Below are 15,101 nucleotides of genomic sequence, written 5' to 3'. Positions count from 1 at the left end.
TCAGCTTTTCATTAATGTCCTCACTAGGCCTATTGGAGGTGACCACTGCCCTGAAATGTTCACAAATTCCACACTATTTTTTTCCCTTTCCTCTTTATTCCTTTAACTACACATAATTAGCCTTTATGTCCATAAAAATTAATTTCCCTGATGTCCTTTTTCTTTAACTGTCAATTTTCAGTCTCAGAACTCTCATTAGCGATATTTATTAGCCCACTGGTTTTGCCAGCTTTGTTTCACTTTTACTAGCATTAAAGGTTTTAATAAGTATTGAATTTTGCCTTTGTGAGACCTGCAGATAGTGCTCCATGTTCGTCAATGTTCTCTCCTCTCCCTCCATTTTCTCCCTTCCCTCCTCTCATCTCTCCTCTTCCTCTCTGTCTCCCGTCTTATCTGCCTCCCTCTCTTTTAGTCTTGTTTTCTCTGATCTGCCCTTCTCACATTTTCATTAGATTGGGTGTGGCCCTCAGGGACCCTAAATCCAATCCACTGCTCATATTCCCCTCAGAACTGCGTTGTAGCTTCACAGTTAAGATAAGAAACACATTACTGGAGCAACACACCCATCATGTAGACCCTCAGCTGAAATCATGCTCTTATATTGTCTTTTTAAACATACAAAGAATTCATGTTCATGTCGATATTTAGACCCTGTTAGGGGTTATTTTTCACTTTTGCTCAAAATAACTGTGAATGTGGCATCTTGTTAACAGACAGTGTCGTGCATTCAAACAAACAGTTCTTCTTTAATACAAAGATAAAGGAAAATTTGTGTTGAATACAGCTGCATTTTTCTGTGTGTGTGTGTGTGTGTGTGTGTGTGTGTGTGTGTGTGTGTGTGTGTGTGTGTGTGTGTGTGTGTGTGTGCATCTCCATCTGTGTCAGACTCCAGTCTAATGCCTGTTTACCTGTTGCCCCCACAGAAGATTTATGACTGAGATCTCGGGCCTGTGGGCATTAATAGACCGCTGCTTGCTGATAGTGTGTGGTATTTCAAAGCGAGAGGAGGAGAGAGGAGGTGTACTTTGAAAGAACATGAAATATGCACAAGTTTGAATCTATTTAAGTCTATTTATGTTGTACTGCAGCCCAAAAAGATGATTGTCGTGATGATGAAGGCAGCTGAAGCTAATTTTCACCTCCACTCACGACTCTACAACGTGCCTTGTGTTGGTCTAAACGCTCTTTGATAATGTTGGTGATGAATAAGGTAATAGTGATGAAGATTATGATGTAATAAGAGCAGTGATGTTGATAGTGAGAGTAGATAATGATAGTAATAATTATAATACTGATAAAATGATTGATGGTGATGCTGATGGTAGAGCTGCAACAATGAGTTGATTCTTCAACAGAAAATCAACCAGCAACTATTTTGCTGATCAATTAATCATTTAATTAATTGTCTTACTGTTTTCTGATGTTATATGGATCAAATTATTTTTGAATTTATCAAGATAATTGATCAAGAAAATAATTTACACAGGCTAATGGCAATGGAGCCCAGTAACCAATGGAAAATGTTGGCATTGTACGTTTTTGCAAACCACGGACATATTACATTTGTTAGGTTTTTTTGTTTTGTTTTTTGAGTCACTTTACTGCATCACCTGAGCTGGCATCTCAGGAACCTGTCATTAAAGGTAGGCGTGCTGGAGCGTGGAGCTTGGAAGACGCCACAGGGTTACTGTCTTTCACCGCTGCTTACTTTGTTTTTGTAATGGCTTGTTGATTTTATGGAATGTTTGTTTGGGGATTTTTGCTCTTGACAGACAAGACAATCAGTTTACAGCATCATCCTGTAACTCTCTATACATCCGACAAATCAATCAACATTAAATCAACCGAACCACCAGAGCATCAAACTGTGAGTAAAATTAAACCAAAGGCAGCGAGTTAATCTCATCTCCCATTATAATACCTATCATACCAACGATTCTAAAGTTATGTATTATATGAACTGACTTTGTCATTGCAGACCACTGTTGGAGACCAACAAACAACAAAACTGGTTGTTTTTTTAGTAAGCCATTGCTGTGTTTTCAGCAGCTTTTCAGACAATGACTGGTAGCAACCATCACTCTGTTTCCACCATGGACAGTGCCAAAAAAATGGCTGTTTTCAACCGAGACATCACTGCATTCCCTGCTGGTGTAGAGCCACAAAAAGCGAGTGTTTTTTTACCAAGACATAGCTGTGATTTGAGAGGAGATTGTGCCACCATAAAGCAGGTATTTCAAGCCAACATATTTTCTTACCGTAACCATAACCAAGTCTTTGCTCTTAAACATAACCACACTTTAACCAGTGTTGTTGAAATATAAAGAAATATTAAGTTTTGACATATCCACCACACAATAGCGTACAAATGTATCTATGGTTTGCAGAAACGTAAACTGCCATGATTTGAGTTGGGCAATGACAATGTGGATCATGAAGACGATAATGAAGGAGGGAAGGTTGATTGGAACTGGAGTAATGATGATGATGAAAGTAGGGGTGGGGAAGATGAATAAAATGGTGACACCATTTTGACACTGATGAAATGGTGGTGGTGATGATGATGATGGGTATGACAGGAAGAAAGATGAAGATTGTGGTGGGGGTGATGGCGATGATTAAAGGGATAACAATCAGAAGGGTGATAAAAACAGAAGCAGTAATGATGATGATGATGATGATGATAACATTAGAAATTATAAAGTCTGCAATGATGATGATGATGATGATGATGATGATGATGAAAGCAGTAGGGATCAGTGTTGTTGACAAAGATGATGATGAAGCTCAGTGTCTGCTTCACTCTGCCCTGTCTTAATATTTCGTCTAAACCCTGTAAAACTTGACGCTTCATCCAGCAGCCCGCAGCGCTGCTCTGGCCTCCCCTATCCCGGCACGGCACGGCACTGCATGGCCAAATGAGTCACGCACGCACCACCACAATCACAATGAGATGCATAAACGAATTTATCCACGTTGCGCAGCGATTGGGAGGCAGAGAGAAAATCTCATTGGAATCAAAACAAATCACCGCTGGATGGCCATTGGCTCGCTTGTCACATTGCATCAGTCATGGTTGCTTTCACGGCGGCAATCATCCGTCATGTCTTAACGTGTGTTTGGTCTGTGGGGCCGCCCGGTAATAACAGGGGAGGAGGTGAAGAGGAGGAGGAGGGTTGTAACGGGGTCGCCTGTCTCAGTGAGGGTGTGTTCCCGGTGGCCAGATGGGTCGACGACCGTCAGCCCGAGATAATCCTGATCAGTCGGTGAGATGACAGCGAGTAAGAGCGGGAGACCCGGAGCTGTGTGCGTCAGTGCGCATTGGAGAGGCGATAAATCAAACGACTGCCAGAGAGCGCTGGTGTAGGACGCCATCTCTCCCTCTCTCTCATCTCTCTCACTCCCCCTCTCATGCCCCTCTACCCCTTCGCTTTCTCATCTTCTCTCCATCTCCATGACTCTTTCTTTTCTATCCCCCCGCCGTCTCCAAACGCGCACACCGCTGCCGCTGAAGGAGGTTTGAATTACGAGGCTCAAAGAGACCACATAGCCTCTTTCCCTCTCCTCCATCCTCACTTATGTAAAATTTATCGAAACAGTCACATTGATAGGGAAACTGATAACTCGAGCACAGGCACTCATGTTCGCGCGCGCAACACGCGTCTTTTTTTCTCTTATATCAGTGCTGCACACTATCTCCTCCATCTCTGCCTGTCGCTCTCTCTCTCTCTCAGCAAACTACACACGCGGACTCTGTGATGATGGAAGTGACTACACACACAGGCACGCACGCACCCATGCAGAGATCGCCGCTGCGCACACACACAAGCAGCAGCTGCCTCCTTCGTGTTTTGGCACCGAGCAACTCCAGCAACACCTCTCCCCGCTCTGAACGCATCAGCCCGGGATCCTGATCACCCCAACAGCTGTCCTGCTCGCCTTAATATTAAAAAAACACACACACTGTCAAGCGATAATAACAAATCTGCCCTTTTGTCATCTGTTTAGGATTGGTGACACTACGAGTCAATAGGGTCGCACCGGCAACAATTTGCCCAAATCACTCCACCCTTCCTCATCTTACTCTTTTCTTAATGTTTTCTTCTCCTCTCCTCTGCTCAGCCTCTGCTTCTGTCTCCTAAGTGTCTGAGTACTGGACCCTCCCCAACAACGGTCCGGGACAGACCGTCTAAGCAGCTACTAGAAGAGGAGCAGGTGCACATTGGCCACATAAACACATCTGAAGCTCCAACAGATCTCCGTGCAATCCACAGGACCACAGCCTCTCAACGTGGCAACATGCGTGTGTGTCTCCAGTGCGCACACCACTGAACCCCACAAGTGCAGAAGGCACCCCAACACTGACAGCTGAGCCCAGCTTTACTCAGCACGGCGATGTTTGACTTGTCTTACCTAGATCGGAGTCTTGATCGGGGGTGGAGGAGAAGAGAGGCAGCATGCAGCTTTACGGTCCGTTCTGCAGCGGCACAGACGGGGAAAGCGAAGAGTATTATCCCTGGACAGCGGCGGAGGTCCGTGCATGCCAGCAGAGAGAGAGAGAAGGGGAGAGAGTGTGTACGCAAGAGGAGGGATGAGAGACAGAGGCGGGCTGATGGAAGAGAGAGAGAAGGAGGGAGGGAGGGAAGGAGAAGAGGAGGAGGTGGCACAGTCCGACAGAGGGGTGATGTTGAATCGGGGCAACAGCCGCTCCCGATTTCATATGAGTGACACAACCTGCAGGATACACTGAGAGGGAAAACACACAAAAAAGCCTTTGCTTGTGTTTTTTCTTTTAACTTGATGTCAGTTATCAGCAGCCTGTTTTAAAAATGTCAGGTGTGCATCATTAAAATGCCAAAGCAAGCCTCATTTAAATATCACATATTCCCAGTGGGACTCCACGCATCTGCGATATTCTCCGTAGAGTTTCTGGCGACCTTGTGTTAATTGTGCTATTTTTATCTCAGTCCACAAAACCATAAGTGGCTTTTCCTGTCGTGAATATTCTAAGCTTCATTTTTACTCTTTACTGTGACAGCAATTGTCAGAATTTCTGCAGTATTATAGCTCTGTTTCTGGTCAGTCTAACCATGGCACTTATAGATGAAAGCAGCGCCTATAATTGGCCACAATCTGTAGATGTTTAGAATTATAGGAGGGTGCGCTGCAGCCCACTCGTGTCTCCAGAGGTGGTAATTACGTAATGTTTAGACTCGCACAGTATGTTGAGTTCCGGGTAAAAGTGGGGAGCCACTTGCCGATCTATCTCCCTCCATCACTTGTGCAAGTTATTGCCTCCCCATGCAGCGGCGCGCAGCTGCTTTCCAATCTGGGCACGTAGCAACGCGCCTCAAAAGTGCGCGCCCATGCGAAGGGGCAGGGAGACAGGCTCTCTAACACATACACACACACACACATATATGCACACACAGGCACAAGGAGAGAAAAGGGGGAGATCCAACTGTGCAGCTGACGTCATTGCCGGTCAGCTTGAGAGGTATTGATTTGGTGCTGTGTAATTTGTTCATGAGTATTTGGGGGATGTGTGTGTGTGGGTGTGTGTGGACAGTGGAAACAAGGGAAACACAAAAGTCAGTAGTTCTCGACCGCCCCTGTGTCTCTGTTATCTTAACCCAGTGATGGAGCACCTCACCCAGGCACTGACTCCACATCTGCTTCTTGACTCCCATCATGAAGGAGTCATATAGCAGCAACGCCTGACTGAATTCCATCACATATGTAGTGACACAGAGCTCAATGTTATCAGGGAGACTGGGCTAATTTGAACTCAGTTAAGAGAACTTAATTTCAAGAATCAGCTCATTTAAATCACACACTAAAAAGACATCTTCACTTATCTCTACTGGAAGCCATTTGCTCGGGTTATGAGATCTCCACCTCTGAGATTTCTGCTGCAACTAAGGCTGGGTTACCAACCAGGGGCCTCTAAAGCCCTAGATTCACTGCATGTGCACAGTTATTTGCAAATTTGTTAGATAATCTGCACCACTAAAGAGAAATATCAACTCGTGAATCTTGCATTATTAGCTAATTTTGTGTCCCTGTTGTGCAAAGGGACCCTGTGAATCTAAAAATCTAATTTTAAGGGCTTTAATATTTAAGGTTATATTGTGCTCACATGGTGCATATTCATAATTAAGCTGCATTTAGTCACAGCTACCATCAACTAACACACATTAAGAATTAAAGTAACAGTGAACATATTCTCACTCCCAACTCATCACATATCGCCGTTTGTTCAGTGGACTTTTGAAGTCTATATATGATGTGCTAGGTATCCAGGTTGTGTCTGTTATTGACATTCTGGGATGCTGTGTCAATGCACGCCTGGTACATACATTGTGTCTTTTTAAAATACACTTCAGTTTCTGTTAGGGGCTGGAGCCTATCCCAGCTGACATTAGGCGAGAGGCAGGGTTCACCCTGGACAGGTCACCAGACTATCACAGGGCTGACACATAGAGACAGACAACCATTCATGCTCACATTCACACCTACGGACAATTTAGAGTCACCAGCCCTTTTTAGATAGGAGTTGTGCAAATTTGCAGGAAAGCCCAATCAGTCTTTTTTCAGCATTGGCAGTATAAAAACAAAATCGGGGAGTGCAGCAAAATGCCGCCTGCCTACTTTTGTTCATACAGAATGCGCCTTTTTCGGGGCAATGGGGGGCGTGAGCAAGTAACAAAACATGTAGCTCAGCATGTGACGTAAACAGTGACGTGGGAGGGAAGCCGCGGCTGGTCAGGCCTTCGGTGATTCTCTCATAAGTCGGCCCGTTCTTCACCGTCCCCGTCATCTGACGGTTAATGTCCTGTTTATCCACCGCCAGTGGCTCGCACATGCGTCGTCGTCAACAGCTCCTCCCACAAGTCTTCAACAGCCCCTCCCGTTGCAGAAGGCCACCTCGGTCTGTTTAAACAAAAAGGGTTCCACCAATATGTCTACCCTACGAGGTGGAAAATTGAGCACTTCGGATCAACTCGCCAATCCGGCTCTGTGTGTCTAAACGCTCGCAGCTTGCCGGCTAAATGGCCCAACATTCGTGGAAAATCTGGCAGTGTAAAAGGGGCTACCAATTAGTCTCAGTCTCAGTCTCAGGACTGTGGGAGGAAACCGGAGACCCCAGAGAAAACCCACACTGACACGGTTCAAGCCCCACCCCGGGGTTCGAACCCCCCACCCCAAGTTCAAACCAGGAAACCCTCTTGCTATCAGGCGACAATGCTAACCACTGCGCCATGCCACCTAGATGCATACAGTTTTTTTTTTCCTAAATTACATCAGTAAAATACATCATATTTATATTTACTGTAACAAAAGCGCATGGTTAGTTTTAGAAAAAAAACATCACGGTTTGGCACAACATCCATACAGGTAGCAAAAACCTACTCCCTGCCCTACAGCGACTTACAAGTTCAAGTAACGTTGTTTTCCAGTGTGTCAAACTGACGCCCTCTGGTGGTGTTATAAACTGGCACTACCTGGCGGCATATCAATCCAGCGGGAAGGAATGGCTTTTGTCGTTGGTGTCTGACTCGGAAATCACTGACCAAGCAGTTGTATTTTAATGACTTTGGAATGAGAACTTGGTTAAGTCACTATCTTTTTCAGAATATAATAACACAATAGTGATTGAGCGTACGGCCCACTGATTAATGTAATGCTGTATTTATATGAAGTATTATGAACTGGGTTTCGAGGGTGACATTTGCTTCACATTAAAATCATTTAACTGCTGAAACATGAGTTGACTTTTATCATAGTCACAGGAAATGCTTTTATCACGTACAGCTGTCGTTCATTAAAACTGTGCCTACAAAACAAGACAACGATAATTTTCAGCAATTTTGACAGGGGATCAGTTTGAAATATTGCAGGGAGTAATGGAGCAGCCACAGTGAGCTGTTAGATGAAGAGCTGCAGGCGACAGGCTGCACACCTCCAATTTAGCAAGGTAACCAGCTCCTTTCACTGTGCCCTGCTGTCCACACTGTTGCAGTGTAAAATAAGATCACGGTTGCTCACAGAATGATGGGAGAGGGCCAATTACTTCTTTACTGAAATGACAATAGTTCTTTTGCTCCCACCAGAACTCTGACCTGTAGTGTTAACCAGCTTCTGTTGTTACAACCAGTAACTATAGGTGTCGCCAAATCAAGTAGAACTGAAATCTCTGAGATTGACACTTTAATTCAGCATGGGATTGTTGGTTGCATTGGACTTAATGGGAGTTGGCAACAGGGTACATAGGGGGATTGGTAGGTGCTGAGTCAGACAGGCTCAAGAGTTAACTTTTGTCCAGGGACCCCCTACTGAAGATAAGACCAGCCATTGCTGCAACTAGGATTTTCCAGATACAGTGTTGCACTTATTCAGGACAGTCCACAGACCTCACGATGCACAGCTCTCCCTGTTTGCCACCTCAGTTTATTCCAGATTACCTCTAATGATCGTATTTTGATCCTTTTATTCTGCAAATGTTCCTCCTCAGTTATTTTATCCAAATTATGGAGACTTGTCCTCCACTCTTTGCTGTAGCTTCACTCCTTTTCTGCTCATATTAAGCAATTTCTTCATGTGTTCTTAACTGGTTTAGTCATCAGTCCAGATGTACACTTGCCCTCAGTTTATTTCATTACATAACTCCTGTCTTGCATAATTAAAGGTTACCAAACTCTGCCCAGTAAATGAGTTATATGAGTCTGTGTGACTTTTGCAAACAGCTCTTGATTTGCGTGTAATTGGGAGGCATGAAGATAAATTAACCAAATGATTAAATGTTTGTTGTTGTTTATCTCTTCAGACACTTTCAGACCAGACCAAATCAGTGAACACACTCTCTGGGAATTTGTTTCAGTATCAGAATCAATAATTTGTCTTTATCAATAAAAGAAGTACTTCATTTGATACCCTTCTTTTTTTAATACCGATAATGTGAATGGAAGCATTCAGTTGTGTAAAACACCACCAGACCCCACAGGCATGTAGTATAGCCATACTTCTGAATGTTTTGGTGACATCTCGACACACTTAACTGCCAACTCCATCAAATACACCTTGCTTGACTTCACCACACCCAAGATATGGGTTGCAGCTGCTGAGGTAGTGGGCCAATCACATGTTGCATTAAATCAAGGAACACTTGTGATGATGGGCGCAAGCAAAATCATGCAAAGGTCCAATTCCAATACACCCTTCACCCCTACCACTTAGCCTTTACCCCTGAATTTTGTGCATTTACGTCTAGGGATAGGGTGTACCGATTCTTGTTGGGATAGAGGGGTCGATCAGACATGGCCTTCCAAATGGTGGTTTTTCACAGGCACACTTCAAACTGATTGTGATAAGAAACCATCAGCAAGATGGCTGCAAGAGCAACAAAAGAAATCTAAACATGTATTTTCTTTGATAATAAAGAACTTAAAATTACATTAACCATTGTATTGTCTTAATTTAATGCCATTTCAATGTGTTATGGATCATTTCTTTATAACAAGTATAACAAAAGAAATCACTAGTACGCCGTTGTCCTGGTAGCTAACTACCTAGCTACCTGAAGTTATTGCTGATTTGCGCATGACATTCCCACATTTAAAGGGGCAAAAAGCGAAATCGTTTCACCGCTAGGTTTGTTGTTGTGCACTGCCTGTAGAGCAAAACAAAGTGTGTCATGAGCCACACCTCCCTCTACCTCTGCTCTCCACCCCCCACCCCCCACTCGCCTCGTTACCTATCTGCGTAGGCGAGCACCGCAGCCCCTCCACGGACTATTACATCCAGACGGTCCCAGTGTTTCCTCCACAGGCTCCACTTCACTCAGCTGCCCGATAAACCCGCTGCTTCTTCACACTTTAACCTGAATAACAAACCAGGGCTCGGTGCTCCGGTTGGATCCAAATGGAGAGCCGGGGGGGAACTGCCCATTGGTTCGACAGCCCATTGGTTCGACATCCCATTGTTCCGACCATATTAAACTCATTGTTCCTAAGTCCGTTCCGAAATCATCATGATGCCCTGTGGTTAAGGTCTGGTTAGGTTTAGGCACAAAAANCTGGCTGTGCTTCCCTCCGGTCATGCTGCGGCTAACGCTCCACTAGCCGCTCCCAGCTAGCTCCGGTTTGTTATTCAGGTTAAAGTGTGAAGAAGCAGTGGATCTGTCAGGCAGCTGAGTGAAGTGGAGCCTGAGGAGGAAGCACCGGTTAGCCCCGGTTTCACTACAGGCAGATTCACTCGCTACAGGGGTGAGGAAATAAAACCTAAACAGCCAACTTAATTTAGCACTTAGCGATGTCTTTCACTCACTCTCGATCTCTGCTGTGTTTAGCTATTCCCCTGTCTACTTCAATGATGATAGTACCTGTAATTAATGTAATATATTTGCTGAGATGGAGGCGAGGCTCAGTGACTAGAAGAGCTGGTAGAAGCGCTCCATAGCTGTAAGTTAACGTTACTCCAGTAGCTGGAGGCAGCCGACTAGTGCTAACTGCTAACGCTATCGGGAGCTAACGCTAACATTCCTACTCTTCTACATGAGCCCGCCAGGCCCGTGAGCCAGCTCATGGGCTCACGGAGAAGAGTAGGAACGTTAGCGTTAGCTCCCGGGAGCATTAGCAGTTAGCACTAGTCGGCCGCCACGCTAACGTTCCTACTTTTCTGCGTCGTTTTTTCATCTTACAGAGAAGAATTAGCGTTAGCTCCCGGAGTTAGCACTAGTCGGCTGCCACTGGCTACTGGAGTAACCTACAGCTATGGAGCGCTTCTACCAGCTCTTCTAGTCACTGAGCCTCGTCTCCATCTCAGCAAGTATATTACATTTATTACAGGTAGCCTACCATCATGCCATCTGCCATTGCTCACTGGCTGTAGCCTTTTATAGGGAGGGAGGGCCAAGGGCTCCGAGAGGAGGGAGGAGGCAGCGATTCACATGAACGTACATGAACACGCAGCCGGACCGGCTTGTAAACAATGGGCTGGAGATCAACACAGAGAGAGGGTGTGTGACGTCATGCTATACTCCAGATGAAATTACACCTCTAGTTCTTCACATAGCAATTTTTTAATTCCTTCAATCTAGAAATGATGAATTTCGCTTATTGCCCCTTTAAACATATTTCCATGTCGCACCCCCCGACTTTAATGGCAGATGATGCCCAAAATTTAACTAAAGTCCAGCAGCAAAGTTGCTGCACTCGTTACACTCCTCTAATATCAGTGCAGGCTGGCAGGGTAGGAGCACAGGTTGCTAACGTTAGCCTACAGAGCACCACTCGTAGTCTGGTAAGGCAGCAGTGTTCTTTTTTGACTTGTTGGTTTAATCGACATGTGAATATTAACTTGTGAACAAATTGCTAGCAAAAACATTGAAAGGATGCCTATAGCCTACACAAAAGGAATCACCGCAGCATAAGACGGCATATTCACAATGTCAGGCAACACTCATCGAGTCTGTTCACATAAATGGCAGCATTGACAACTACCCATAATGTATCAGGGTCTTGAAGGGTTGTCTCATTTCAAAAGGGAAGTTTTCAACCACCACTCCCTGACACTTTGTTCCAAGGGGCAAGGTGGCACTCAAAAACAAAGGGTGGGGGTAAAAATAAGAAATAGAATAAGGTCAAATAGTCAGTTTTCTAGATCGGGGTACAAAAGGTTCAAACGCAGGTGTCAGTTGCCTGGAGAAGCTAGCTATGTGAATCATCATATTTAATTCTAACATAACAATGCTCTTCAGTTGCAAAGCATGTAAATTTATTTTTATTGAAGGAACAAGTGTTTCAGCCATAAGACCATCATCAACACAAGTTAAACACCACTGAAATCTAGAGGCTGCAAGACAAAGAGTAATGGGCAATCAGAGGAAGGTTAATGAAAAGGAGGTGTCCTTCATGAACTCATCCTCTGTTTGTGGTCAAAAGGCCTACAAACACCCCCTAAACATTACAAGAAGTCAGGGCGAGGCATAGAATAGACAGTAAACTACACACAAGACTTTCATTTTGTACAACACCTGCAGCATTCAGTCAGCTTTGTCCAATATGTCAGTTTCACTGCCTTTTACAGTTTGAATCTGGCTTTTATTCGGGCCCATCTGTCATGATATATAGACTAATTGTAGTGTAATTGCCGTACATTTGTTTGTTTTAGGTGAGCAATAACGCTGGAGAGGAGTTTCATGGCCTCTGCATTTGTCTAGTGATGGGGGCAATTTCCCAGAGCTTCCTGGCTGCTGCTGATAAATGGATGCAGAGAGGAGAGGAGGGCTCTCATATGGTCACTGTGAGCTGGCTCGTGGAACATGTTTATAAATGGACAGTGTTTAGAGATTTCCAATCAAGATAATCAGTTACCTTCGTACAAAGTAGAAGGGCAATTAAAAGTACATCTAAATTATAGCATGACATCTCACAAGATATGTATTCAAAATGTTGCTGTTTTTTTAATCTTGTGCGCCCAAACATAAAATTAACAGGAAAGATCATTAATTAAAAAGATATTTGCAGAAGACATCGTTCTGTTGGCTTCACCACACCGCAACCTCCAGAAAACAGTGGATTGCCCCCTCTGGGTTGGCAGTGAGTTGCTGGCCCAAGCAGGGGAGTTGAAGTATCTCAGGGTCTTGTTCACAAGTGAGTGTAGAATGGAGAGTGAGATGGATCAGCGGTTTGGTGCAGTGTCTGCGGTGATGCGGGGGCGCTGCGCCAGACCATTGTGGTGAAGAGAAAGCTGATACAGAAGGCAAAGCTTTCAGTTTATTAGTCCATCTACGTCCCAACCCTCACCTATGGTCATAAGCACTAGGTAATGACTGAGATCATAGATACAAGCAGCCAAACTGAGTTTCCTCAGAAGGGTGGCTGGGCTCAGCCTTAGAGATGGGGTAAGGAGCTTGGACATCCAGAGGGAGCTCAAAGTACAGCCGCTGCTCCTTCGCATCGAAAGGGGTCAGTTGAGGCGGTTCAGGCACCTGATCAGGATGCCTCCTGGTTGCCTCCCTTTGGAGGTGTTTCGGCACATCCCACTGGTAAGAGGCCCCGGGGCAGACCCAGAACATATTGGAGGGATTACATATCTCGTCTGGCCTGGGAACGCCTCGGGGTCCCCCAGGAAGAGCTAGAAAATGTTGCCAGGGAGAGGGACGTCTGGAATATTTTGCTCAGTCTGCTGCCCCTGTGACCTGGCTTGGGATAAGCGGTTGAAAATGGATGGATGGATGGATGACCTGTCAAAATAAGACTTAATTTTGACAGGTCAGTATTTTTGTGACTTTCTGTGGCTGATTTTTTAATTGTTTTGCAGGTGGCATACTGTAGGTTGCATTTTTTGCAATTAGTATGTGATTTTGTCTATAATACCAGATATAGCGTACCAACCTCCTAAAATTCAGGTGCATACAACTTTAGCCTTAGCATATACAGGCAGTGCAGCCCAGGCTCAATTTTATGGAAACATTTATATAGTTTGTATCTGCAAACACAAAATGTTCACACTGTATGATTTTACGATATGTTTGTGAGTATATTTAATTTGTTTTCCTCATAGTATCCACATCATTATTACTTACAGAGAAGGAAGCTGGCTGTTTACTGTACCACCATGGCCACCAGTTGCAAAGTGTGCAATACCGCATTTGAGTTAAATAATCCACACGCACACAAGACAGTTCATTCTGGTCAATGTGGGCAAAATGCATAGTGGACTATAGACTAGTTGTGGCATTGATTTAAATGGCAAATGTAGCAAAGTAAAAGGCTGAAAAAAATACTCAAGAAGCACCTGTTGTTCGAGCATAAAGTGTCATGTGCAGGTGTAATTTCTGTCATTTACTGAATATTTTTATAGTATACCCCAGACTCCTGAGATCTGGTTACACCCCCAGTGTTTACTCCATGGCTACGGCCTTGGTAAAAAGTAAAAGTAGTTCTGAAAGTGTCCAAATGGGCAAGGTTCCATCCAGCAGCTGAGCCAACTGCAGGTACCTATTTTTATATTTTCACCTATTTTAGTTTGGCTTTATGTTCTGTTTTACACAATTTATTTTTGAGATATGACTACTGACTGCTCCCAAGCGGAAACCTCCACGGGTGAATAATGAACCCAATGTGGAAGTGCCAAAAACCGCAGTTTCTTGAATGGCCATCTGAGGCTGGCTTTAGAAGTGAGTCAATCCCTGTAGACCCCCATGTTAAAATGGCCAACTTCGCAGCATAAATAAACATGTTTACAGCCTGGTACAAAAACTGGTTTTGGTCTCTATGGCAAATTTCCCCGTTTGTGACTGCATGGGGGGATGGATTTTCATATAACTCATTTGTTTAGATTTTATTAAGGCGTAAAGTTGTGCAATTTTTAGGGCGGGGCCGCTTCGAGTGACAAGCTGTCTGGGAGGCGTTATCACAGTCTATGAGTCAGATCCACTCGTCCCTCCTCCACAGCTCCACCTTCTAGTCTAAATATGTCCACTTCTGGCTCCAAAAAAACCAAGATGATGACAGCTGAAATGCTGCACTAGCCACCATTTTATACAGTCTGTGGGTATTGCCGGCCTTCATTCAGTCTCTTGTTCAAGTAAACCACAAATATTTGTACCTTCAAAGGCCTATGATTTGCCCCGTGACTTTTGAATTTGCACTTTTTATTAAAGGATTTTATCAAGGTTTTAATTACTGATATGAGCACGTGTGACAAAGGCTTCGATATGAAACATTTTCATTGTTATGATGATAAAGATGCTTTGCTAACATCTGAATCTTATGTCCTATTTTTATTTTTTTCTTAACTTTAATATCTGTATACTTCTCAAATTATGTGAAACAAAAGCCTTAGGTTGGGCTCATTAATAGCACAGTCTAAACAGCACTGTTGTGTCAGACAGCACTTTCCAAGGTTGGGCACCACGAAAGAAGTGCTTACAGTGTGAAGGGGGAAGTAGTCCATGCCCCTCAAATACTTGTAACCAAACCACGACATAGTACAATGAGTGTTTACGTGTTATTGTCTTGTCCCAAGATGTTTATCCCCCATGCTTAATCAGTGTACGCTTGTGATTTGAGATAATAAGACCACAGACAAGCTCT

This window comes from Epinephelus moara, chromosome 5 (genome assembly GCF_006386435.1).
Source record: "Epinephelus moara isolate mb chromosome 5, YSFRI_EMoa_1.0, whole genome shotgun sequence".
In the NCBI taxonomy this organism is placed as follows: Eukaryota; Metazoa; Chordata; class Actinopteri; order Perciformes; family Serranidae; genus Epinephelus; species Epinephelus moara.
Note: the sequence above shows the minus strand (reverse complement) of the source record.